Source organism: Equus quagga, chromosome 14 (assembly GCF_021613505.1).
Source record: "Equus quagga isolate Etosha38 chromosome 14, UCLA_HA_Equagga_1.0, whole genome shotgun sequence".
Taxonomy (NCBI): Eukaryota; Metazoa; Chordata; class Mammalia; order Perissodactyla; family Equidae; genus Equus; species Equus quagga.
Window position 1 is genome coordinate 86,429,570 of NC_060280.1, and position 27,828 is coordinate 86,457,397.

General features: G+C 42.8%; 1 long non-coding RNA gene and 1 pseudogene across 1 annotated transcript; one reads left to right on the forward strand and one right to left on the reverse strand.

Moving 5' to 3' along the window:
• LOC124225333 (uncharacterized) lies at positions 1-27,828 on the forward strand. The gene is made up of 2 exons (XR_006885061.1): positions 1-160; positions 27,720-27,828. It is a non-coding gene; the product is annotated as an uncharacterized LOC124225333 (long non-coding RNA).
• On the reverse strand, positions 26,074-27,711 carry LOC124225332 (protein O-mannose kinase-like; annotated as a pseudogene).

Here is a 27,828-nt window from a genome sequence, read left to right on the forward strand (position 1 = left end):
GTTGCTGCTGTTCCAGCAGCCTGGGGACCGCGTCTCCTCGCCGTTTAAGGCTCCTCTTGGCTCTGCCGCTTGTCTTGTCGATTTGTGACCTGACCGAATTGTCGCACTGAACGCATGAGTCGTATGAAGGACGCCGGGGGACCCAGGAGCCCTAGAAATGGTGAGCGTGCGGCCCCGGGGTGAGGACTTGGAAGGAGGGGCTGGTGGGAAGCGGCGGGGCGGGCCCGGCCTCCCGCGGTCCCCTCCGGGCTCTGCGGCCCCGAGTCCGCGGTGGCGCCGCTCGGCCCTCAGGCCCCTCCGGCCGCAGCGTGGGGGCGGGGCCGGCAGCCGGGCCCGGGCGTCCTGTGTTCCCTGCGCGCGGCGACTTGGGCCGGAGCGTCTCTGGGCCGCTGTGCGCCCGCAGCCCCGCGTGTCCCAGACGGTGCGGGGCCCGCGGGAGGGCCCGCAGGACAGTCGGGCCTCGGGCTCCGGGGTCCGTGCGCGGAGGGGCTGCGGTCTGTGCGTCCCCAGGGCCTCCTTTCTCCTCGGAGGGTACCCGTTTTTCCTGAGTTTTCAACATGTTTGGGGAGCAGGGTCTCAAATCCGCGACCCTGTCCCCCCAGCTCTTGCAGGACCGACAGTAAATCTCTAAATTTCCAGATTCCTCCTCACGTTCCCGAACGCCCACTTCCTGTCTCCGATTCACAGCATGATTATCAATTGCAAACAGACCCGATATTTTAATTGTTTATCATTTTTCTCTAGTCAATGGGTGGTCCTTTTAAAACGCTTTCTTCCTTGTTTGTGGATGTTTTACATGAGAAAAAAGTAGTGAACAGCTTCCTGGAACTGCCTTGTATGAAATATTTCTGCTTCTCCTACCAGGATGTGTCCTGGATATAAATATTCAATCGTAGGTCTTTTACTTGGAAGTTCCTCTTGGCAGACTTTTCTGGGTCATCTCTCCTGTCAGCAGTGCCCCTCCCTGGGTTTGTCAAATTTAAATGATATATTCAGTGTATTTTATTCTCAGTTTTTTAATGAATAAAGTTTGTTTAATCAATGTAACTTGAAAGACAATATAAAATGTTTCCAAAGAGGTTAGTTTCAGAAACAATAAAATATTCAAGTTTTACATTGCATGATTTAAAAATTGTTTTTCTCTTTTCCTCCCTGAGCATGTTAATAATATTCTGAGATCTGTTCTTTATTTTTAGTGAGTTAGGTGGATTTCCAGGGCTCAGTCTGGCAGACCTGAAGTGCTCAAGTATGATGAACAGTTTATAAAACAATTTCTTGTTATGGAAATAACTAATTAACGTGTTTTTTTCCTCGAGTCAAGTACAGTACGTTCCTGTGGGATTTGTTCTTGAGCCAGAAAAATGCCATACAATTTTCTTCCCTCATTTCCACATAAAGACGGGTTTGAGTGTTATAGCTGGATTGTTCAAACACCGGGTTTGTGTATTTAAAATATGAGTGATGGTCCAAAAAACTCCAGTCGGGGCAGAGGCCTGAGGGCGGTGACTCTAAGCTAAGGCCCCCTTGTATCTGCAGAGGGAAGGCCTTGCAGGCCCAGCTGTTCTCCCTGGGGAGCCTCCCCCTGCAGGTGTCCTACTGCTCACACCCCCGTGGAAGGAGCCTTTGTCCTGAGAGGAGCTGCAGAGCCCTGGAAAGCTGGGGGTGCACGTGCTCATGGGGTGGGGAGTGACGCCCTTTCTGAGGTTGTTGCTGTGGTTCCCTTGGGCCTGTTTCTAGACATAATTGGAGTTTTGCATCCACAGTGTAGGTGCACTCAGAGTGTAATTTGTTTACACTGAGAAAGTCTGTGAGAGTCAGGAGCTCTGTGTCCTGGATTAGTGCCCATTAATCTGGGGGTTCATTTGGGTCAGAACCTTAAACTGAATCCAACTCAGTTCCCTCACTGTGAGAATAGGAGCCTGAGAGAGGGAGCATTTACATTATTGGTACTGTTTCAACACAAGGTGGACATAAGGGAAGCCATGTTGTAGGAAAGAGACCATATTGTAACTTTGGTCTCTGACTAACTAACCCAGCTGGATATATACGACCTGCTCTGAAGGTGTTTCGACCCCTGTTTGTGCATATACCTCCCATCTGCAATGAGACGATGACCTCATTCTTTTGAGTCCCTTAGGAATGTGATGACCCCCAAACCGGAGAGTCTAAGCTGATAGCCATCATCAACAGAAAATGAAAGATCTGATGTAGCAACTCCTTGGTCAACATTCCTAACCTCCTCCCCTAGAACTCACTGGCCTATATAACTGCTGCAAAATTCTGAGCCTCCTTAAGATTGTTCCTTTGGACATTAGTCGGCCATCTTCCCTCTTGCTAGCAAGCTGTAATAAAATGCCCTTTCTCTGCCACTATCTTGCCTCTTGATGCTTGGCTTTTGTCTTGTGGTGAGCAGATTATGCCCTTTGTGTGGTAACAGAAATCTGGTGACCACAAAGGGACCCTGAGTCCTGCTCATGGTCAATAAACCTCAAATGGGTTACCTGTCAGGTAAGCCCTTAGTGGCCACTGATACTCCTATTGTCTTGGGGATCTGCCTTTCCTGCTCTCTCATGCTGATGCTGGCTGCCTCCTAAGGCTCCCTATGGTGGATGGACAATCAGCTACTTCTCGTGGATCGATGGGCTCACATCTGGAGTAGGGTAAGTCACCTCAGGGGTACACCACTGAAAACTTCCTTCCCCTACATCTGGGGTTCCCTCTTTTAAGAGAAGGGACCATCTGGTTAATAGGGCACCTTACCAGCTTGGGAAGAGGTATAGGACTTCACCTGAAATCTAGGAAGTGGCTCACTAGTGTTTGGTGTTTTGTGTGTTTGTGTCTGTAAAGAGTTCCAGGATCAAACGTCTTTTGGGTGAGTGACCTTGTTAAAATGCACCTGTGCCTAAAATTGTCTACTATCTCATCAGGATCGTGGCTTAGAGGTCCACTGGTGAAATTTGGTTGTTGGGTTGAAGTCACAAGGCTAGGATTGTGGGAGACAGTATAAAGGGGTTATAGCCACTGGGGCACTCAAAAGGATCAGGTTAGAGTCCCAAGCTCCAGGGTAGGGTCCCAGAGTACCCGAGGTGAGAGTCCTAGAAGTATTGGATTTTGGTGTCTGTTCATGTTTGTCTATGTCTGACTAGTCTATTTGTTAACATTGTCTGTTTGGGGACTGAGTTTCTTGGTGATTGTAACAGACTCAGTTTAGAAATTACCTTGTTTGTTGCGGCCTCTTTGGGAAAAGCCTCCTAAAATGGGGATAACTGTAAATAGCTAGCAAGATAACCTGAGATGATTTAAAATTACAGTGGCCATTTTGGGCTCTTTTTGAGCCTCCAAACCAAGGAACAAGGAAAAATCTTTAATGTTTAGAGTCGAGGGCTCCACCTTTCAGCCAAAAGATTCCAGGAGCTGTAAAGGTTTATAGAGGACAGCAGAATCTTACCGAGCTTGTTTGTGTCCTGAGGGCTTGGCTTGATAATTGTCAGGTTAGGGGGGAGTCCCAAAATATAGTCAGACAAAAATATGGTTGCACTTCATTTTGCAGTAAGAGATAGTCGGACAGAAATGCAGGTTGCACTCCTGTTTGTGGCTAAGAGTCCTACTGAACTGCCGTCAGCCTCAAGGGAATTACATTGGCCATAGAAGAAAGCCTTGGCTGGGCCTTCGTTGTAAGGGTCTTGATTTCAAGGGTGCTTGAAATTTTCACAATCTGATTCTAGCTGCAGCATAAATATACTTTTGACCGGCTGTGTCTAAATTCTGAAACAATAGGAAATGCTAATTCAGTCTCCGCCTGTAGTGCCTTAGGCTCCATTCTCCCAAATTGGGCAACTTTTAGCTACAAGTAAGTAGTATGAGCTACTGAGTCCTCATTGGTTTATTGATCCTTCTCCCAGAGACAGCCACTATTTTTCCTTGTCTCTGTTTTTTTTGTGTATGTCATTTGTCGTACATAGAGCAAGATGCAGGCACTCCATAAGCTGGTTGTCTGGGCAGCTGCAGTAGGCTTTGCCATAGGGCCTGCCTATGGAGTATGCGCATAGGTGGAAGCTGTTGCTAAGGGGATCTTGGAAGCCAAAAGGGCTGCAATGTTGGTGGGTGTGCATGGAACAGTTAAGAGCCGTTAGGGCGCTTACCACCTCTAGAAGTCTCATACACAGTCCCCAACCCCACATCACCTCCCTGTAGGTATTAGTCTGGCTCCGAGAGACCCAAAGCGCAGCTAAAACTGTTAATGGGCATATAAGATGAGATTTTTTTCTTTTTGTCTAGTGATATATGTTGAGAGCTTGGCTTTGTGACCTCTTTGGTCATGAGGGGTCCCAGTCCATCGACAGCCTTTGTCGTCTCAATGTTTGTTGTTTGTTAGTGCACTACTGCCTGGGTGGCAGAAGACTTTGCTTTCTTGGACTTTTTTTTTTTTTTTTTGAGAGGGATTAGCCCTGAGCTAACATCTGCTGCCAATCCGCCTCTTTTTTTTTTTTCTGACTGAGGAAGACTGGCCCTGAGCTAACATCTATGCCCATCTTCCTCTACTTTATATGTGGGACGCCTGCCACAGCATGACTTAACAAGCAGTGCATAGTTCCGCACCTAGGATCTGAACCAGCAAAACCCGGGCCGCCAAAGTGAAATGTTTGAACTTAACTGCTGCACCACCGGGCCAGCCCCTTCTTTGACTATTTTTGAGAGTGATCTTTCTGGATCTTGTGAGGGCTGCTCCTTTTGCACTCTCTTTTGGGGATGCTTCTTGCATTCATAGGTAAGCCATAAATGCTTGTAGATGCTGGAGTGTTAAAAACTGGCAATGCAAATATGACCCAGAAACTCCATCTTGGAGAACACTTGAGTGTTTTTCTGTGCCTTTATGATGTAGTTGGACAGGTATATTAACCTATAACATCATTTAAGTTACAACGCAATTTCTGAGAAATTAAGAGCAATAGTCCTTAAAGAAAAAATCCTTGAGAGACTGGAAATGCTGCTCTAGAGGCAGTTCAGATTCCACCCAGTTCCTTTATCTCAAAAAGTATTATGGCCACGTCTCTCTGGGAACTGTTGTCTAGCTCATCACTCCTAGGACTGAAGAAGAAAAAAGGAAAAGCAAGAAAACCAGCTGTAAGAGCGCCCTTGCCAAAAATCTAGCATCTTGAGTGTCTTCTTCCCAAGTATTAGTTAAAAAGGCTTAAAACAAAGTTTGGGTTCATAACTAGGGAGGCTTGTACCTGATTCATGGCAGTAATTTTAAAACAGCTGTGCAGTCTCTGTGTATGTGTGTCTATATGCATGTTATACGTGTGCTATTTTACCTCCAGGTGGTATTATTTCTAAAGAGCTTTATTCAGTTGGCTAAAAGTAAGCACATAAACTCTAAATGTAATAGAAACTAACCCAAATGTCATTCTAGTTAACATGATAAAAATAATCTTTGGTAATTGAAAGCTTGTTTAAGTTTATTGGTTTCATTAGAATAGACATATCCTCAGAATTGTCAGCATTGGCTATGATGCAAACATACTGCCTTTATTCTATATTTATTGGTCAAATAAGCAGTCTGTACCACAAAACTGGTTAGCAAAAATAATAACTTAAAATGATGGCTAATTTTGTCTCATGTCTCATGAAGTTTTGTAGGCAGTCCAACTAATTATTGAAAACAGGTAAATTAAATGTAAAAAGGGTAAAAGTTTTGGGGGAACTTTTTAACAATGATTATGTGTTATAATATATGTCCTTAACTTAAGATGATGGCTAGCTGCTTTAGTTTCACATGAAATTTTTGTGAGTAATCTAAATACGATTGTTACAAATGAATGGTCTAGTAAGTGAGATAAGAGTTTATAGATAAGCTTTTATCAATAATTGTAGTTTATGACATGAGTTCTTAAAATAGCTTCCAAAATCTCTTTGGTAACCTGAAATATTGAAATTTTGTTAGGTTAAACTGAATGATAAAAATTCATTGAGTATCGGGGCTGGCCCCATGGCCGAGTGGTTGGGTTCGCGCGCTCCGCTGCAGGCGGCCCAGTGTTTCGTCAGTTCGAATCCTGGGCACGGACATGGCACTGCTCATCAAACCACGCTGAGGCAGCGTCCCACATACCACAACTAGAAGGACCCACAATGAAGAATATACAGCTATGTACCGAGGGGCTTTGGGGAGAAAAAGGAAAAAATAAAAATTGCAAAAAAAAAAATTCATTGAGTATCTAGGTCATTTCCAAATAAGATAGAACATTAGGGGTCAGCCCCATGGCTGAGTGGTTAAGTTCACGTGCACCGCTTCAATGGCCCAGGTTTCACCAGTTCGGATCCTGGGCACAGACTTAGCACCACTTATTAAGCCATGCTGAGGCTGTGTCCCACATAGCACAGCCAGAAGGACCTACAACTAGAATATACAACTGTGTACTGGGGAGCTTTGGGGAGAAAAAGAACAAGAAAAAAACAAGACTGGTGACAGATGTTAACTCAGGTGTCAATCTGAGGTGTTAATTATTATATGTGGTTTATCTATTTTTGGCTTCTTAATACAGAGAAGGTAAAATATGTTTGGGTCTGTTAGTAAACATGTCTTGTATTTTATTAAAGGTTGTTCTATGAAGTAGCATGTTTCTAGAAATTATTAAAAAGTGTTTATGGGGGTCCGGCCCCATGGTCAAGTGGTTAAGTTTGCATGCTCCGCTTCAGCAGCCCAGGGTTTCATCAGTTCAGATCCTGGGCACGGACCTAGGACCACTCATCAAGCCATGCTGAGGGGGCATTCCATGTGGCACAACCAGAAGGATCTGCAACTAGAATATACAGCTGTGTACTGGGGGGCTTTTGGAAGAAGAAGAAGAAAAGAAAAAGATTGGCAACAGATGTTAGCGCAGGTGCCAATCTTTAAAAAAAGAAAAATTAAACAAGTTTTTATGAATTTTCCAAGCCACAGAATGTTAATAAAAAAGACAGTTCATAATTGCTTTTTAGTTTGTATTTAGGGTCTGTAAGGGTTAAAAGTTCTAATTAATATATGTAATTAAAGCTACTGAAAATTAATGAAGAAAACATCTTTGTATTCAACGAAAGTAAGATATATGTTTTCAGTGGACGAGGTATAAAGAATAGAGATTTTAGTTTTGTTAAAAAAACAATATTCCAATCCTGAATGAAGTCTTTCTTTTGAACTAGAAAGAAGGAAGAAAAATTTTTTTTCTCTTTGAGAATTTTCAGAGGACCCTTGGGACTTCTCAAAGAAATTTGCTCCTTCTTCCTATAAGGAGGAAGATACTAAACTTGTTAGACTTATTTGGTATGTTAAATTACATGGGAAGCATTGTCAAATAAATGATGATAAACCTTCTTAGGTGGTATAATGTGCATAAATGTTACTGATATAAATGTTTTAAAAATTATGTAACATCCCTGAAATTCTAATCTGTCCTGGTTGTCAGGCATAATTCTGGTTATTATTTTAAAGTGTTGTATGTGGCAGAATTAACCAAATTTCTTTGTCAATTGCCATTTTGGGGTCATGTTGTTTACAGTTATTATTTTACTCTGATGCTTTTGAAAAATGTTTCATCTTCAGAGAAATTCAGGGAAAGGACTCTGACACTCTAGAATACTGGTTTCTGATAAACTTTCAGATTATGAAACTGAACTGGGTTAGAAATTACGGAACTCTAAGAGAGAAACTGATGACCTCAGATTACTGCTAACAGAAGATTAAGATCAAGAATTGGTTACACAGGACTGAATGAACTGATGAGGATGATTATAATTTATATGACTTTTTATTTGAGATATTGTTGTTTTTTTTATTTCCCCCCCCCCCCCCCCAGATTCAAGGAAATCTTTTCCTCTTTTCTCTCATGCTAACTATGACTTATAGCAGTTTGGTAAATTATATCTTTGTAAGTAGAATTGAAACATTAATTTTTTTCTCCCTACTTGATCCCTTCAGAATTTGGAAACTCTTAGTGAGTGAGTATTGTTTTCACAGCCATATAGTTATTTGCATTAAGTTCAATAAGAAGCTGTTTTCCTTATAACAGGACACAATTGGAAACATTGGTTATATTACCAAGGCTTTGCCTGGAATGTCATATTTGAGAGAAACATACAGAGTCAGATATGACAAGACAGCTTTTGAGGAATAAAGGTTGACTCTGGAATAAAACCAGTAGGAAGTATTGGCCTGGTACCTTGTTTACAGAGTTTGTAGCAACCTCACTGTGTTAAGTAAGGAAAGTCACTTATCTGACAGGTGCCTGGAACCTCGAAATATTTTGGGAGAAGCTCAAAAGAATAGAGGAATTCACCCACATCTGTAGGTATTGCAGGCAAAGTCTGATAACAAAGTTCTTGGCTTGGCTTTCCTGGTCTCAAGAGACCTTTAAAGTTCAATCTGAGATTCCTTATAAAAAGTTCTAGCAAAGCAGATTTAAAAGAGCCTATATGATCAATGGCTATTCTTGCTGTACCTCTGTAAATAATTGAATTAAGTTTTATTGAAACTAGACTTATTTTGCAAACTAATGGGTCTTAATTGGCTATCTTTGGTAAAAATGAGGGTGATTTTAGAAAAATTATGTTTCAGTAGAAACTATGGTATACATCAATGGATATTAGATCCTAGTTCTGTTAATTGTCTTTGAGGTTTTTGTTTTATATCTGTTAACTGGACTGGATCCTGAATTCTTCTAGTCTCCTGAAATATCTGGCTACAAGTCTCCAAACTAATGTTTAAAATTTTTTTTTGTCATTTTCATTTGGAATCCTTGCAAACTGAACCTGCCCTTTATCCAGAAGCCTTGCAAACTGGAGCTGGTGAACTTGATATAAACTTGAGAGATTCATGTCTGTTGCTGTGTAAGACACCTGAATACTTTTCTTTTTTAAACTATGTTTCATTCTTTTTTTTTAAAGATATTATGTTTTTCCTTTTTCTCCCTAACGCCCCCCAGTACATAGTTGTATATTCTTCGTTGTGTGTCCTTCTAGTTGTTGCATGTGGGATGCTGCCTCAGCGTGGTTTGATGAGCAGTGCCATGTCTGCGCCCAGGATTCGAACCAAAGAAACACTGGGCCGCCTGCGGCAGAGCGCGTGAACTTAACCACTCAGCCACGGGGCCAGCCCAGACACCTGAATACTTGATGACATCATCAGAGGCATTTCAAACTGCAAAAGATGCTTCAACTCTGACATCTAGAAATCTTTTTAACTGGCTGCTGCCTGGACTCAGAAACTGGTTTATAATTTGCTCCCACTATTAACCTTGTTTTTCTTTTGTCTCTCTAGAAATGTTTCTTATTAAATACCTGGTTAGTTGCTTACACAGTATAGGCCTAAATTGGGGATCCCACCTGTATCACTATCTTACTAAAAGGCTAGTTCAGTGAGCTGGAACAACCTATGCCCATCATCAACAAGGTGTCCCTCAAGATTGAGGAATGAAAAACAAAAGGAGGGGATTGATACTGGGTAAACACAAGGTTGACATAGGGAAGCCATGTTGTAGAATAGAGACCATATTATAACTTTGAATGACCTCTAACTAACCCATCTGGATATGCACCCTCCAGGAGATCCACTTGCTCTCTAGGTTTTTTTGACCCTTGCTTGTACATATACCAACCAGCTATGATGAGATGATGACTTTGTTCTTTTGAGTTCCTTAGGAGTGTGATGACCTCCAAACAGAGAGTCTATTCTGATAGCCATCATCAATGGAAACTTGAAAGATCTGGTGTGGCAACTCCTGGGTCAACATTCCTAACCTCCTCCCCTATAACCCACCAGCCTATATAACTCCTTCAAGATTCTGTGACCCACCCCTTTAACATGGTTCTTTTGCACATTAGTCAGACATCTTGCCTCTTGCTAGCAAGCTGTAATAAAATGCCCTTTCTCTGCCACCATCTTGCCTCTTGACGATCGGCTTTTATCTCATGGCAAGCAGATTGTGTCCTTTGTGTGGTAACATTATTCCCTGGGGAGAGGAGAGTGTGTGGAGTTCATTCCTGTGGCTGCTCAGGTGCCCTCCTCTCCTTCACCAGGGACTGACCCACTGCAGGGCTTCTGTCTAAACTGGGAGAGTCTAGAATATGGAACTTTCTGAATGTGGCTTTCCTTTTGTCCTGTCGGAAGCAACCTGCTTATCTGAGCTGAATCCAGTATTTGTGTTTCTTTCTTTCCTTTGGATTCCTTTATCAATTGAATAGTGTAGCCTTTTGGCTCTAGTTTCCCTTAGTACTTGGGCCCTGAGACTTTAAGTTGGTTGAGAGATAGGATGTGAGGAAAGCAAGACATTTCTTTTGATTTTTAGGTCAGTTTTTCTATGTGCATCTGTCTACAGAACATAGACATTTAAAAGGCTAAAGCAATTAAAATTCTATTTTAATTGACGTGAGGAAAACTTCTCAAAGCTTACGTAAATCTTTTAAAATCCAATGCATTTAAGGGTTTAAACTCAAATCCTGATTGCATTATAATATGCCACTTATTCCTTAAAATACCCCCAGTGTGAGATATAGGGGAAAGACAAACTAGGATGCTGCATGTCCTTTTAGTTTGAAAGAGACTTGGAAATTTTATTTTGTATGGTTTACCCTTTTGTAACTGTTAGTGTTTCTTAGATTTCTTATGTTGAAGAGATAAAATTAAAGAATATAAATTTCTCTGTATATTTGAAATAAATCTGTAAAATAGCACAGCCTAACTTAAGAAGATTCACTGCCAACATATCCTGGTCCCCTCCAGCACTGTTACTTAAGTTACACCAAATACACAGTTTTGATCGTTTTTGAGCCTCCTGTTAGTGTTTCTTTATATAAATCAAGCAATTGAGAACGCATATTTTTCTTACCCACTTTGTCCTTGTAATGAGCCGTCAGACTCCACATTTTTGGATGCTCACAGCTTAAGCCTCACCCACCCACTTCCCCTTGTGCCACCACCTGGACAAGCTGAGGAGGAAGCCTGGGTGCTCTCTCCTCTAGAGCAGGTAGGAGATTCCCACCACCCCAGCCCCTGCCTCTGTGCAGAGCTCTTGCCCAGGCCCCATCCCCAGGCCCAGTGAAACCCCAGGCCAGGCTCTATTCCTTGCTTTCTGAGCCCTGTCAGAGCTGCTTGAGAAGCCGGCCCTGCCTTCTCCTCAGACCTCTATTATGTGACTCCTAACCCTTTTCCTACCATGTGTGTTTCTGTGCCACCCTGGCATCAGTCTCAACAAGGAAACCACCCCTCTGCAGTTGACCATAGGCACCCTGAGCAGCATGTCCAGACATGACCCCACCCATGGGTCTGTCTTCTCTTGCTCTGACTTGCTCCCCTGCTCTGCTGCCTGGTGGCAGCATGCGCTGTGGGCTGCTGCTCACTGGGGAGCTCGTGCTGAGAGCTGTGCTGCCCCGTGTTGCTTTGTTGACCCACCAACCTCAGTTCTAGGTTCAGCTGAGCAGAGGTGGCAATTTGAAGGATGTATAGGCACTTAGGAGCAGGACGCTGGGGTTGGGGCCTCCTTAAATGAGTCGTGGGTCAGTGTCTGCCGGAATTTATCTGTGTGTGAGAGTGAAGCTTTGACAGAAGCTGTGTTGGCCTGACATACCCTAGAGATGGTGCTGCCACAGGGGGACTATACTCTTTGCAAGAGATGGGTCCATCAGATGGTCAGTATTGAAAGGACAGTCAACTTAAAAGAGGGGGAAAGGCACCCCTACCACAAAAGTAGGGAGAATCTCTTCAAATTGTCATAAAACCAAAACCCCTGTTAGTGCCCTTGGAGACTCCTTCACTAGAGAGGCCTCAGTGACCTTCTGTCATGCCTCCTAGGGTACCCATGATGGCTTTAAATTGTCCATGGGCTTCTGATGCAAGAACCTGCACTAGGCCTCACACTATATGTCATTAGAGCTGCAATGACCTCTGCTTACGAGTCTATCCTGAAAGTAGTTGGCCCTGCGCATGGGACCATGTATTCAGCAGTCCATTTTGACTTGGGATGTGGAAGCAGCCCTCCAGGAGCTCAGCATGGCTACTGAGACCCCCTGGAGACACGATGGAGGCAAACCTGGGCCCTCTGGGATATCCTACCTGCAGGAGAGAGTGGTCTTCCCTGTCCTTAGTCTCCTGCCAGCTGCCATGGTGTTGAAGGAGGTCTCCCCTTTCCCAGAATCCCAGGCTGCATGTGGAACTCCTTAGGACTTCCTGAATGAAAAGCAATGGGAGTACATAGATTTTAGTGACAACAGCACCACACTTGTACATGATTTAGTTCAGCCAGAGTTGTTATTTTTCGATTGTTAATTGTGACATTTCTGATGAAGGACTGGACCCAAGGGTCATCACGCTGACCACACATCAAGCAGACATCTTAGCACTGACGAACAGTTGGCTCCAGCTGCAGACATTACAGACTATGGGTGATTCCCTGAGAGTTGCCCTTTTGTGGTAAAAGAACTCTGGGAATCTCTTGCCTCACAGTTACCTACAATATAAATCAAGGTAACACTTGGATGTTTTTGGTACCAGTCCTTTATCAGATAAGTGATTTTCAAAGATTTTTCTGCCAGTTTGTTGTTTCTGTTTTTATTCTCTTATACTGTTTCACCAAGTGGAAACTTTTTATTTTAATGAAGTCAAAGATTTTTTTCTATCTTTGATCATTCTTATGTTCTATCTAAAAATTAATCACCAAATCCAAGGTCACCTAGATTTTCTGCTGTGTTATCTTTTAGGAGTATTGTAGGTATACATTTTATACTAAGATCTATGGCTCATTTTGAATTAATTTTTGTGAAAAATGTAAAGTCCATGTCTAGATTCTTTTTTTTCCTGGGGATGGCTAGTTTTTTTCATATTATTTGTGGAAAAGACTATGTTTTCCTATTGAGTAGCCTTTGGTCCTCTGTCAGAGATGAGTTCACTATATCTGTGTATCTACAGGAAAGCAATTTGACTTTTCTATGTTAACATTTTATCTTTCAGCCTTCCTCTACACTCTTAGTTCAAGGGGTTTCTTTATTTTTGGGGATTCTTTGAGGTTTTCTTCATAGACAATCTTGTACCACAAGGACAGTTTTATTTCCTGCTTCCCCATAAATACACCTTTTATTTTCTTTTCCTGTCTAGTTGCATTAACTAAGAATTCTAGTCCTAGTTTGACTACAAGTGGCGGGAGGAGACATCCTTGCTGCCTTCTTGATGTTATCAGAAAGCATCTAGTTCCTTCAGTGCAGTCCACTAATATTAAAAAGAGCCCAGTTGATGTAGAGGTAGGTGTGGCCTGAGGGGGGGCATTCTGTACTCCAATGATTGTGTCTCAATCTTTTGGTGAGCCTGTGTCCCTGGGCTTGTCCTGTGATATAATAAAAATAGTTTTTCCTTTGTCCTCAGTTCCTAGCAAAAACCTCTTGAGGCCCTTGGAATTCCTTGAGTCATGAGGGTGATAGAGTGTCTTTTGTTTTAATGAGGCAACTCTTGGCCGGCTCCTAGATGGCTTCAGGATGGGGGTTGGGTACCAGAAACACCAAGCCTTGATTAGAGGCTTGAAACATTCAGTGCCAGCTCCCAGCCTCTGTGCAGAGGAGAGGGGCTGGAGACTGAGTTGACAAAGGGCCAATGGCCAGTGATTTAATAATTTGTGCCCATGTAATGAAATCACCATCAAAATGGTTAAAGAGAATTCAGAGAGTTTCTGCATTGGTGAACACATGCAGGTGCTGGGAGGGTGGAGTGTCCAGAGGATGTGGAATCTCTGCAGCCTCCTCCACCTCCACTCCCCTCACCCATACCACTGCCCTGTGTTGCCCTATGCATCTCTACCTTTTGTCTGTTCCTGAGTTGTATCCTTTTTATAAACCAATAATATTGAGTAAAGAAGTTTGCTGAGGGGCTGGCCCCGTGGCCGAGTGGTTAAGTTCGCATGCTCTGCCGCAGGCGGCCCAGTGTTTCTTTGGTTCGAATCCTGGACGCGGACATAGCACTGCTCATCAAGCCACGCTGAGGCAGCGTCCCACATGCCACAACTAGAAGGACCCACAACGAAGAATATACAACTATGTACTGGGGGGGGCTTTGGGAAGAAAAAGGAAAAAAAATTCTTAAAAAAAAAAGAAGTTTGCTGAGTCCTCAGAATCATTTCAGTAAGTTACCAAATGTTATAAGGGGTGTTGAGAGAATATATGAATCTGTGGAAGGCTGAGTGGAAATGCTGTCAGCCTGGGCACCCCATTTGTGGTTGGCATCTAAGGAAGGGGCAGTTTGTGAGACTGAACTCTTAATCTGTGGACTGATGTGAACTCTGGGTAGTTAGTGTTAGAATTGAATTGAACTGTTGCACAGCTTGTTGGTAATGTGGAATTGAAGTTTCATTGGAACAGACACCAAATATTTGGTCTCAGGAATGAACAAAACCCTACCATCCTCTCAATTACCCCACCTCTCAAAGCAGAAAAGGCTCAAGTTGGCTATTGCAGTGCCCCTGGTCAGTTAGGCTTGGGAAAATCTTAGTCAGTGCTCTTGTGAAATAGATTGTTTTTAGCACATGACTTGCTAAGACCAGAATATTTGGGATATTTTTTGAATTGTACATATTTGTCTCTATAATTGTGGAGACAATGGTTTACCCTGTGATCTCAGTTCTCTGATGCAAGAATTGTTGATTTCAGTTTTTTTTGCTTTTTTCATTTGAGTACTGGAATCTGGTTTCTGAGCGCCTTGCGTGACAGACCAGAGACTAGAAGTCTCTTGACTCCTTTTTTCCAGGTTTATTGAGAAAAAATTGACATGCATGACTGTATAAATGAAAGGTGTACAGCATGATGGACTGATTTACATATATTGTGAAATGGTTACCACAAATTCAGTTAACATTCATCTCATATCGATAAAATAAAAAGAAAAGGAGGAAGAATAAAGAAATAAATTTTCTCTATGTAATGAGAACTCTTAGGATTTACTCTCTTAATTGCTTTCCTATGCATTATATATCAGTATTAGTTATAGTTGTCTTGTTGTACATTACATCCTAGCACTTATTTATCTTATAACTGGAAGTTTGTGCCTTTTGACTCCAGTTGCCCAACCCCTCCACCCCCATCTCTGGTGACCACAAGTGTCATCTCTTCTATGAGTTTTTTTTTGGTTCCACATATAACTGAGATCATAAAATATCTGTCTGTCTCTAACTCTTCTCTCTTAGCATAATGCCTTCAAGTTTCATCCCTGTTTTTACAAATCATAGGATTTCCTTGTTTTTTTTTTTTTTATGGCTGAATAGTACTGGATTGTTTATATATATACCACAACTTGTGTATCCATTAGTCCAATGATGGATGTTTATCTTCTCTGTGGTAGGCAGGGCCCTCAGTGAGTGGGATAAGTGATTGATCAATCACTTATCCCACCGTCTAATACATCTTTTTTTTTTAAAGATTGGCATCTGAGCTAACGTCTGTTGCCAATTTTCTCTTTTTTCTTATTCTTCTCCCCAAAGCTCCCCAGTACATAGTTGTATATTCTAGTTGTATGTCCTTCTGGCTCTACTGTGTGGGATGCTGCCTCAGCGTGGCTTGATGAGCAGTGCTAGGGCTGTGCCCAGGATCCGAACTGGTGAAACCCTGGGCCACTCAAGCAAAGCATGCGAACTCAACCACTCGGCCATGGGCCTGTCCCTCTAATTTATGTTTTCTTAGCAGTGTACAGATGATGTGATTCTATAATTACTAGTGTCTCATTTGATCCCCTGCCCCCATCCTTCTTCCCATGATGCAAATGAGGAAAGTCAAGCACGTAGTAAAATTAAAATTTTAAAAATTAGTAAAAGTAAAATTCACGTAGCTCCTACCAGTGGAAACTCTTAGTTTTTTTTCTTTTTCTTTTTTTTTTTTTTTGAGGAAGATTAGCCCTGAGCTAACATCTGCCACCAAACCTCTTTTTGCTGTGAGGAAGATTGGCCCTGAGCTAACATCCAGACCCACCTTCCTCTATTTTATGTGTGGGACACCTGCCACAGCATGGCTTGACAAGGGGTGCATGTGTCCGCACCCGGGATCTGAACCAGCAAACCCTGGGCCGCCAAAGTGGAACTTGGAAACTTAACTGCTGCACCACCGGGCTCGCCCCAGAAGCTCTTAGTTTTGAAGGCATAATATGTGTCCTTCTCCTGGGCAACGTCAAAAATTTCACTCACAAGAACACTGAAGTTTTGTATAATTACGCCCCTTTACAAATGTTGCCTCAAAGTTTCCAAACAGGACTCAGAGGGCAACGTGGTGTTCCACTTATATGACGTTCTGGAAAAGGCAAAAGTATAGGAACGTAAAACTGATCAGTTGTTAAGGGTGGGAGGTTTCAGCACAAATGGGCCTCATGAGAGTGTTTCTTTGAGGTGATGGAGTGATCTCCATCCTGATGGTGATATAACTGTACATTTGTGGAAACTCACAACTTCTGATGCCTGAGTCTAACAGGGTGGCCTGTTTGATCTAGGACAGAATGCACTAACTCTGCAGCAGACTCCATCATGTGTGGTGGTGGCACACTATCCATAAAGTACATGGACTGCCTGTCATTTGTGTGCTCCCAAGGACTCCCCAAGTGGCCAGTGTGTCTAGAGAGGAGGTGAACTCCTCCTGAACTGACTGCATTCATCAGAGAACAGAAGAACACACCTCATCTTGTAGGTGGGATGTGCCAGTCTTGAAATTTTTGGCTCTATCCTGTAAATATCAATATCTTTTCAATGAAAAGTCCTCTGCTTAGCAAGCTTGAGGGGTCTTGCATTCATGACTCAAGGCAAAGTGGAAGCTGGCGGTGGAGGTTCACCAACTCTGAGCCTAGGAAGGTCTCTATTTAGAAAAAACTGTCAGTTGCCAGCCGTGGCTTTTCTAACCATGTGCAGAGCTGATGGACAATAGGTTCTTGTACAAGAATTTTCTTGGACAACTTACATCCACCATGCGTGGTTTAGAGATTTCTGCATGGATAAGAGTAGGCTGTAAAGCCTCTCTGGTAACAGGGTGTAGGGAGGGAGACACTAATGGAGTGATGGTTAAGAATTCCAGGGCCAAGAATCTAACTCATTGGCACATTGTTACAGATCCTTTGGCCATTGACAATGATCTAGAGGTCTCATCCCACCACTAGCAACAACTCCTTATCCACGATGGCCCCATGGCACAAGACTCTGAGAAAGTCTTGCCTCACAATATCCAAGTAAAAATCAAGGTCACTCCTAACTCTGCATATATTAAACCTCAATCTGCAGAGGCTCATTACAATGTTAAGGGTGATAAATGGCTTAGAATTTCAGTGGCACATACCAATACCTCACCCCTGATGGTATTAATTTTGTCCCTTTGGGCTCATGTAATAAACTATTTAGAGGCCTCTAACCTAAAGGTCTAGGCATAATTCAAAGGACTTTCCTCTGCCATGGCTGACAGTGACTGACCAATGCACCTGATGTGAAAAAAACACGTCACTGGAAATAAAATCAATGAATGTACTTTCCAGACCAAGGGAGGGCCCACTACAGCTGATAGCAAACAGACTTTCTAGGGCCCCTCACTCCCTCTACTGGCTCCTTGCTGTGCACTGACCATGGTCGTTACTTATATAGACAAATTATTAATCCTATCACACATGACCCTGCTGAAGCCAAAATGCAAGGACTCACCAAGACACTCTAGAAATTACTGATATTATCAACTAATTTCTCAAAATGCAAAACACTGGGCTCTTAAAAGTATTCAATGGATCCTGTGCCTCTCTTACAACCCAGGCTGCAAGCCTCATAGGATGGCCTAACGGCTTACTTAGACGAACCTTGCTTTCTTGTGAATAGATGTTCCTGCTCTTTGAGTCATTAGTTATATTCGCTCCCCAGTCTTTAGGGCCTGTTGCTTTGTTCTGATCATCAGGCTCACTGGCACCTAATAAGTAGAGTCTTTCTATAGTAGACATTTCTCTCAGAATGGGCACTTCTACAAGTCTTTGGTTTATTGTAATAGTGCACCCTGGCTACCACTCTTATATCCCACTCCTGGGCCTTCCTTCTAACATCACCTGTATTCTGTGTGCCCTGTGTGTCAATATTTAATTTTGGGCACCCTCCTTCAGAACGCCTCTGGCCCATCAAATACAAATGTGCTGTTTTCCTACCATTTACACTCACGTGCTCATTGTCTTGGGATTCTCTGATACTGCACACATAATGTCATTCAACAAGCACATCATTAATACCAATCAAGAAATGTCCAAAACATTCAAAATACATACAGCAAACAGCTAGTGCTTGAAATGTTTTCTGTGAAGGACAGCTCCCTCTCAGCCATGTAAGCTGATGACTCCTTGCCTTGTACTGTTTATTAACAAGCCAGGGAGAGCTCTGTTCCCCTAAAAGGGATACTTGCTGCTTATGGGTAAGCAACACTGGCAAGGTGACCCCAATAACACAAGAAATGAGACACTAAATTAAATAACATTACTAAAATAATTGAACAGAGTTCTAGAACCATACTGACATATTTTCCTGGATGTCTCAAACACCCTAGAATGACTGGATGCAAATGCCTTTTTTTAAGGCTTTATCATGCTAATTATAGTATGTTGCTTATACGTTTCACATGGCTTTTAAATTAATATTCACATGCAAATTTATTTAACTGAGATGTGGCGTCATTCAGTCAAAAAACCTCAGGAGTGAACTTTAATAAAAAACTGCCCTCATTTTTGATATTTGACTCTTAACTGGCTTTGGATACATACTCACCCTGTTTGGCCCACAGTGGGTACCTAAATTATGGAGGTTGACAAATGCCCCTTTTCTTTTTTGCATCAGTTGGTAGGAGGGTCAAACCTTGAAAACCTGCTTCGTCTACCTTTACACATCTTAAAGGGTCAACCCTACCTCCTCTGCACAAGCCCCCTCAGCCTGCTGACACTTGCCGTACTCACCTTAGAAAGTACCTTTGAGCAATGAACATACTTCTGTTCACTCGATGCACGTGGCAATATGGGTCTTGCCATGCAGTCTCATTTTGTGTAGGGTATTATCCTGCCCCAAAGAGGGCAATGATAAAACGGTGGGCAACCCATCAAAATTGTCTTTTGGATGATGAACAGGTGTTCATGGTATGGAAATTTGAAAAGATGAGGGTAAGAAATCCAAATTCAGAGATCCCAGTATAATAATGTTTCTAGATGCGTTGATCACAAAAGAAAAATAGTGACAGCTTCCACATGGTCATCAGCAATAGAATAAGTGAAAATGGTATAGTCTCACAGGTGAAAAATACAGCAACAGAAGTGAATGGATGGTTTATGTTCCAGTATGTAAAGAGCCCTGAGTGATCATTCTTATCTTCACAATAAGAAAAGAGCTGAATAACCTGAAAATCAACACCTCTTCTTAGATCCATGAGAGATTTGAGGTTAGCTGGCAAACCAACACTCCCAAAATGAGAGAGAGGTAAATAATAGAGAATTACCTTATGCTGAGAAGAGGAACGACTGGAGCCAGTGAACTCTAGAAACACATAAACTGTAATAGATGAATTACTGTAGACACAGTATGGATTACCTTGAGAGTTGAAAATTCTAGGGGGCCGGTCTTAGGGAGCATCCCAGAATTTATGAATTTTTCCTTTAAGAGCCCAACCAGATTCTCATAGTGAAGATCCGAAAAAATTGCCTCATGCTTCATTCAGGAAATGGGGGGAAACATTTTGATAAACACAAAGTATTTTGTCTGTAACATAGACCATCCCTCAAAGGAAACTAATTTGCCAAAGGCTTCTCTGGATGGGCAAAGTGCAAATAGACACCTGTAGTTGCTTCGGAGTTCTCTCTGACAAAAGTGGAGGAAATATAAGTATGTATATTTATATACTATTATATAAACATAACAGCCAAGTTCGTGTTCTGAAGTTCCTAGTCCAGGGATTCTTTACCACCAAAACATTGCAGGTTTCATCATAACAGAAGAGGACATGTTTTCTTTCAATACCTGACACCATGTCAGCAGGGTCCCTGAATAAAAACACTAGATTAAAACAGAGCTGCAAGACACAGACTCTACATAAGAATGAGTTTCTAGAGAAACCCAAACATGCCGGGGAGATAAGTACAACTGCACTATAGACTATGAAGCCCCTGACCCCTCCAGCTGCAGCAAACATTAAACATAGTCTGACACCTATTCAAGAAATCATAACACCTCACACTAAAGGCCTGTTTATCTCAAACCTTATTGTGACAATTTACAAATGCATGAAAATTAAATGACATGCTCTGGGACAACCACTGTCAAAGATGAACTCAAATAAGAATTTCAAAATATCTCAAACAAAAGTGAAAACGCAACTTTCAAAAACTTATCGGATTGTGAAAGATGACATGAGTGGAGCCATATTAAAATAGAGCCGGAGCAGCCATTTCAGAGGAATTGCCTTGCGTGTCTTGTTTTCTTTATCTTCTAAACTGGACCAAACCACCAACATTCCAACAAGTCAGTAAGGAAAGGAATATCCTCTCTGGAGGAACTGATGGAAGACTTTGCTGATGACTGGATATAACCAACCAACGACGTACAAGTCTAGCCGTTTGCCTGATGGCTGAATGTGAAGCCAATCTATGAAGTACACACCTAGCCTTACGTCATCTTGCACCAGTGAACTCTTCTTTAATACAACTCGCCTCATCCTCCCTGTTCCCCATAAAAGCCCTAAGCCCCTCTCCTCTAATCAGGACACTATTTGAGTTTCTACCTGAATCTGTGCTCCCTGGATTGCAATTCTTTGATTCCAAATAAACACTTGCCTCTTAAACTGTTTTTTGTTTTTGCAAGTTGACAGGATATAGCATAAGGAGTACTAAAAGTGAAGTTTATAGTGGTAATCATCTATATTAAGAAAAAAGATATCAAATGAACAACCTACATTTACACCTCAGGGAACTAGAAAAAGAGCAACAAACTAAACCCAAAGTTAGGGAAATTAGGAAATAATAAATATAGAGCAGAAATAAATTAAATAGAATATAGAAAATCAATAGTTTTGTGGTTTTTTGTTTGTTTTTCTTTTTTTGCTGAGGAAAATTCACCCTGAGCTAACGTCTGGTGCCAGTCTTCCTCTATTTTGTATGTGAGTCACCACCACAGCATGGCCACCAATGACTGGTGCTGGTCCATGCCTTGGAAGTGAATCTGGGCTACCAAAGTAGAGAGCACCAAACTTAACTATTAGGCCATGGGGTTGGTCCCTAGTTTTGGGTTTTGAAAAAAATAAATAAAATTAACAAACCCTTAGCTAGACTAACAGTAAAAAGGAGAGAAGACTGAAATATGTAAAATCAGAAATCAAAGGGGACATATTACAATGGATGCCTCAAAAATAAAAAGATTCAAAAGGGAATTTCATGGGCATTTGTATGAGAACAAATTGGATAACTTGGAAAAAATAGATAAATTCCTAGAACATGCAACCTACAAGGAAAGAATTAAAAAATAGAAAGCCTGAACAAATCAATAACAACTGACAACAGTAAGTTCAAAGAATTAGTACCAATCCTTTTAAACTCTCCCATAAACTAGAAGTACAAGAAATGCTTCCAAGCTCATTTTATGAGGCCAGCATCTCCCTGGTACCAAAGCCAGACAGTGACACCAGAAGAAAACTACAAGCCAATGTGTCTGTGTCAACTTGGCTTGGCCATAGTTCCCAATTCTTTGGTAAAACATTCTATTGGATGTTTCTGTGCAGTTTTTCTAATAAGATTACCATTTCATGGGTGGTGTTTTAGTAAATGAGATTACTGTCACTAACGTGTGTGCATCTCGTCCAATTAATTGTAGTTCTTAGTAAACACAAGACTGGCCTTCTCTGAATGAGAAGGAATTCTGCCAGGAAACTGCTTTTGTACTTGAACTACAGTGTTTCCCTTGGGTTTCCAGCCTGCCCATCCAGACTGCAGGTTTTTTACTTAACCAAGTCTTCGTATTCACATGAGCCACTTACTTAAGACAAAAAGATGAAAAGAAAACATAATATGTATAAACGCATGCATTTACATACACACATTGTATTGGTTCTGTTTCCCTGGGAAATCCTGACTAACACCATATTTTATATATTGAATGTGATTCATTTTAAATGGGAATCCGTATCTGTTTATGTAATTCTTTTTTTTTTTTTTTTGAAGATTTTGCTGAGGAAGACTGGCCCTGAGCTAACATACGTGCCCATCTTCCTCTGCTTTATATGTGGGATGCCTACCACAGCATGGTTTGCAAAACGGTGCCATTTCTGCACCCAGGATCCAAACCGGTGAACCCTGGGCCGCCAACGTGGAACGTGCGCACTTAACTGGTACGCCATCGGGCCGGCCCTATGTAATTCTCTAAACAATAATTTTTATGAAGTGTTCAATACCTTTTTGCAAACCATAAAACATAAATTTTCTCAATTTTCTTCACATATTTCACCCTCCTTTCATTTCTGATATTTGTAAATTCTGTCTTCCTTTTTCCAGTTATCGTGACTAGATGTTTACCAGTTTTATGTAACTAATATTTTCAAAGGATCAGCTTTGGGTTTTGAAAACTAGGAGAGTGGGTTTCTTTTTATAAAACTTTAAATATTTCACTCCACTCTCGCTTGCTTGGTTTCTGAAAAGAAGTCTGACTTAAGTCTAATTTTTTTTCTCTGTAACGAAGGTGTTTTCTCCTCTGGCTGTTTTCAATATATTCTGTCTTTGACTTTTCTCAAGTCTGAATATGATATACTCTGTGCAGTTTTGATGTTTTCCATGTTTCGTTCTCTGAGGATTTTGGATGTACAGTTTGCTATCTATGATTAATTTTATGTTAAACTCAGTGATTTTTACTTCACTTTTTTCTTCTGTTCCTTTTTGTATGTCTTTTACTTCGGGTATTGAAATAGTCATTGATGATTAAGTAGCTAGGAACTAAAGTTTTTTTCCTTTTTGCAATTACTGATTATAGCTTTTAGCTGTTAACCCAACAACCATTGTTAACTGGGCTGTTTAGGCAATATGCTATCTGACTCCCACTACATTCCTCTAGAGAACATCTCCCTGGAGCCTGGGTCACCGTGGTAATGGGTGTTTGAGCTGTTCTTCAGGAATTAGAACCCCTTTGTTCACTTGAAGCCAGTTGAAACCACCAGCTCATCAACTGGGCCTGTGCGGATGTGCGATAGGCAACCTTTTGACATCAAGAGGCTAAAAACTCCACCTTCAGATCATGCCAATGCCGCCAGTTCATGAGCATGCATCCTGTGAAGAGGCATAGAGTCTGACCATGCTTCATAGATCACCTCTTACCTCACCTCTTCTCACCTCCAATCACCTACCTCCACATTTCAGACCACCTTGCTGCCATCCCATAAATATCCCTGAGTCCCTATTTTTGGGGAAGTAGATTTGAGACTCATGCTCTCACTTCCTCACGTGGCTGCCTTGTGATTAAACCCTCTCTCTGCGGCAATCTCGTCATCTTGGTGATTGGCTTTCCGGGTGGCAGGCAAAAACAAACCTGATGTGGTAACAGTTTTCCCATTTGTGTATTTTAAACCTTCTGTCATTGCTTTATGTTTTATTTGGGGGGGGGGGTGGTTTCAGCTTTATTGAGATATAATTCACATACCATAAAATTTTCCCTTTTTATACAATTGAATGTTACTTAGTATATTCAGAGTTGTGCGACCATCACCACTATATAATTTCAGAACATTTTCATCACCCCAAAAAGAAACTGTGTACCCCTTAGCAAGCACTCCCCATTCTTTACCCTCGACCCCCTGCCAGCCCCTGGAAACCACTAATCTACTTTCTATTTCTATGGATTTGTCTATTCTGGACATTTCGTATGATTGGAATCCAGAAACATGTGGTCTTTTGTGACTGGCTTCTTTCACTTGTTGGTTCACAAACTGGGCCCACACACGGAGGGCAAAGAGAGAAGGAAGAAAGAGAGGCAGACACTCGATGGATGGGGGCAGGTTTAATCAGTGAGGGAACTTATGACACTTGCCTTGGGCAGCTACAAGATGACCTCCGCACCGCCCAGCAGAATCTTAAAAGTTTATATAGAAGCCTTAGTGGGGTTCAGTCATATAGACCATCCAGATGGTCTCGACAACTCATTACTCTCTCAAGGCTATGTCCTTGAAAACAGCTCCCACTGTGGGAATGGTGGGGAGTGTGCATTCCAAGGACAGGGGAGGAGTGAGAACCTTTCAAATGCCCAGTTCTTGGGTCGAGTGGCGGTCACGTCCTCTTGATTACCTCCTCCAACATCACTTAGCATGTTTTCAAGGTTCATCCAGGTTGGAGCATGTATCAGGAATTCATTCCTTTTTATGGCTGAATAATCACTCATTATGTGGATACACCACGTTGTCTTTATCCATTCACCAGCTGATGGACATTTGTTTATTTCCATCTTTTGTCTATTATGAATAATGTTGACATAAGCAGTTGTATACAAATGTTTTAATGGTCATGTTTTCAGTTCTCTTGGGTAAATATGTGGGAGTGGAATTGCTGGTTCACGGTAACTCTATTTTTAATCTTTTAGAGGAACAGCCAGACTGCTTTCCAAAGCAGTTGCACCATTTTACATTCCTAGCAGCAGTGTATGAGGGTTCCAATTCCCCACATCCCAGCCAACACTTATTATTGTCCACCCTTTTCCTCACAGCCAGCCTAGTGGGTTGCGGTGGAATTTTTATAACAAAAAGTGACAGTTAAAAGACTGAGTGGGGCCGGCCCGGTGGCACAGTGGTTAAGTGTGCATGGTCCGCTTCGGCGGCCCTGGGTTCACCAGTTTGGATCCCGGGTACAAACGTGGTACCACTTGGCCAGCCATGCTGTGGTAGGCGTCTCACATATAAAATAGAGGAAGATGGGCACAGATGTTAGCTCAGGGCCAGTCTTCCTCAGCAAAAGGAGGAGGATTGGCTGCAGATGTTAGCTCAGGGCTAGTCTTCCTCAAAAAAAAAAAAAGACTGGGGAAGCACATTCTCTGGTCAGCCACAGGACCCCATCAACCACCAGCAGCAGGACAGTGGACAATACTGACAGCACTGCCCTATCCTCTGCCTGTGGGCTGCTCCCTGACAGTTAATGGCAGTGGTTCCCAAAATGTGGTCCTCAGACCAGCAGCACCAGCAGCACCTGGGAGCCAGCCAGAAATGCTGAGTCTCAGACTCTGCCCGAGACCTCCTGAGTCAGAGGCTCTAGGTTGGGAACCAGCTCTAGTGATCCCAGTGAGTCTGATGCCGCCCAAGCCCAGGGGAGGCAGGCTCTGCTGCAGAGCGTCTTTGCCCCTCAGTGCCGGCTGTGCCTACCTGGTTAGTGATGAATAAGATGCACCAGATCCACCATCCCTTGCGAGTGACGATGACAGTGACCAAGGAGAGAGCTTTTTGAAGGATTCAATCATGCAACTCAGGTGGAAGAGTTTGACACTTCCCAGGGATGAGTGACACTGCCGATGTAAAATGTTCGCAATAACTAATTTTGGACTCAGAAAACCTAGCTGGAAGGTAAACAGGACTTTGACAAGCACCATCCAAGGCAGTAACCTAGATTAGTTTCCCTCACACTTGCTGTTTTAAATATTCCTTTTCCATTCAAAATTTCAAAGAGCATGCTGTCATAGTTCTCCTTCAGCTCTTTAGAAGGAGGATGGCACAGGAGCTTCACAGAAGAATGGTTCAAAACGGTAAAGATGCCTCACCAATACCATGTGCAACATAGCCCAATACTCCTGTAACTCCTTACCATCGAAAAACATGAGGAAAAGATGTTGTTTGGAGAATTACTCTATGTTTCTTTCATATTCTGCCATTTAAAAACCTTCTCTATAGGAGCCAGCCCGGTTGCGCAGTGGTTAAGTGTGCACATTCCCCTTCTGGGCGGCCCGGGGTTCGCTGGTTCAGATCCCGGGTGCAGACATGGCACCGCTTGGCAAGCCATGCTGTGGTAGGCGTCCCACATATAAAGTAGAGGAAGATGGGCATGGATGTTAGCTCAGGGCCAGGCTTCCTCAGCAAAAAAGAGGAGGACTGGTAGTAGTTAGCTCAGGGCTAATCTTCCTCAAAACAAACAAAAAAACAAACAAACAACTTTCTCTATGTACATTTCCTACAAGCTTACAAATGGGGGAAGCCTCTTTGTAGCAACATCTTTGTTACTTCCTTCAGATACAGGTTAGACTCCTGCTTCTCTGCATCTTCCCCTGGGAGAGATCAGCCTTGGAAAGCGAAGCCAGACTTGAATCAAGCTGGATTTGCTCTTGCTTACCTGCTTCCGCCAGGTCCCCAGGAGGGGTAGAACCTCACACGTGTACGTGACACAGGGGAAGACCACACAGCTGAACATCAAAATACTCAGAGCAGAATTGCTGTAACTATTCCATTTGTTCCTTCAATCCCAACCCTCCCTCCCTGGACTGGTTTTATAGCATTCCTCTTGTTTGAGATATCATAGTGTCTCTGAGTAAATTCCAAACCTGATAGGTGTCCAGGACGTCCTGAGCAGTGAGTCTTTCTGCAGTCTGGCTCTTACATGCCTTATGAATATAAACAAGTGGAATCAGACCATATCACTGCCTTCAATGTGCCCCAAAAGGACACTGAAGACATCTAAAATCTTTCGGATGTCGATCTTCTCGTCATACGAGGGCATGAGATCATCATGAAAAGGCGTGTCTTCTCCATAGGGCCACAGCTGCTCTGGAGCCACAAAATCGCCATGAAGCTCCACCAACACCCTGGAGCTGCGGTTCGGTAGGTGCAAGCCGTCCAGGTTTTCCACCACAATGCTGAAGTTCCTTGTCGGCAGACACTGGGACAGCATCTTGGACAGGTCGCTGGAGTGGCACATGACCAGTGTGCCCAGGGGCCTGTGGTGCAGGTAGTTGATGATGCTGACACAGTCCATGGCCAGCTGCAGCCTGTGCTGCCACGTGTTCACATTTTGGTACTTGGAAAGGTTTAGTGTTTCTTCCAGGTTGCTCAAGGCACCTAAGTGGTGATATTCCGTAAGAACAGTGTTGTCTTCCTCACAGCAGCCAAGCAGCGTGACAACATGCTGACTCTGCAAGGATTTCAGCATCTGCAGCCCATGGAGGAAATCATCTTTCAGCTCCAGGCTGGTGAACTGTGAGAGAGCAACTTTGCCTTCCTTCCGCTCGGACAGAAAGACCTGGGCTTCTGCAACAGTCTGCTGCATGGTCTCCCACTTATTTCCCTTCTCCAATCCATTCTCCACATAGCAAATAGGATCTCTTTTCCTTTTCCCCCTTCAGGTCCCACTGCACAGCAAGGATGGCGAGGACTGGCCGGGGCCGGGGAAGGGCTGTGCTGGTGGGCCGAGGCCACCACCCACAGGGTGCAGCGAGGGTGCCCCTGTCCTGGCCCCCACCACCCTGCTTCCCCAGGCGCCCCTCTTTGGCCTGCCGCTGCTTTATGTTTTAAGGATATTGTGTTCTGTCTCATTTACTCTTTTTTTGTCTCTGCATTAGCCTCTGGTGGAATAGATTGTTTTCAGTATGAGCCTTGTTAAGAATATTTGGGGAATACTTTTAAATGCCATCTTTATTTTCTCTCTTCCAGTTTTGAGTGGTTTGCCTATGATCTCAGTGCTCTCATGGATCTAAGAAGAGTTGTTCATTTCAAGTTTTTTTTCTTTTTCCTACCAGGTCAGGAACTGCTTGGATGTGGATGTGAGCAGAGAGCAGGAATATCGAAAGCTCTACTTCCCTGTGATTAATAATTAAGATTCCTCATAAATAAATACGCATGGTTCAT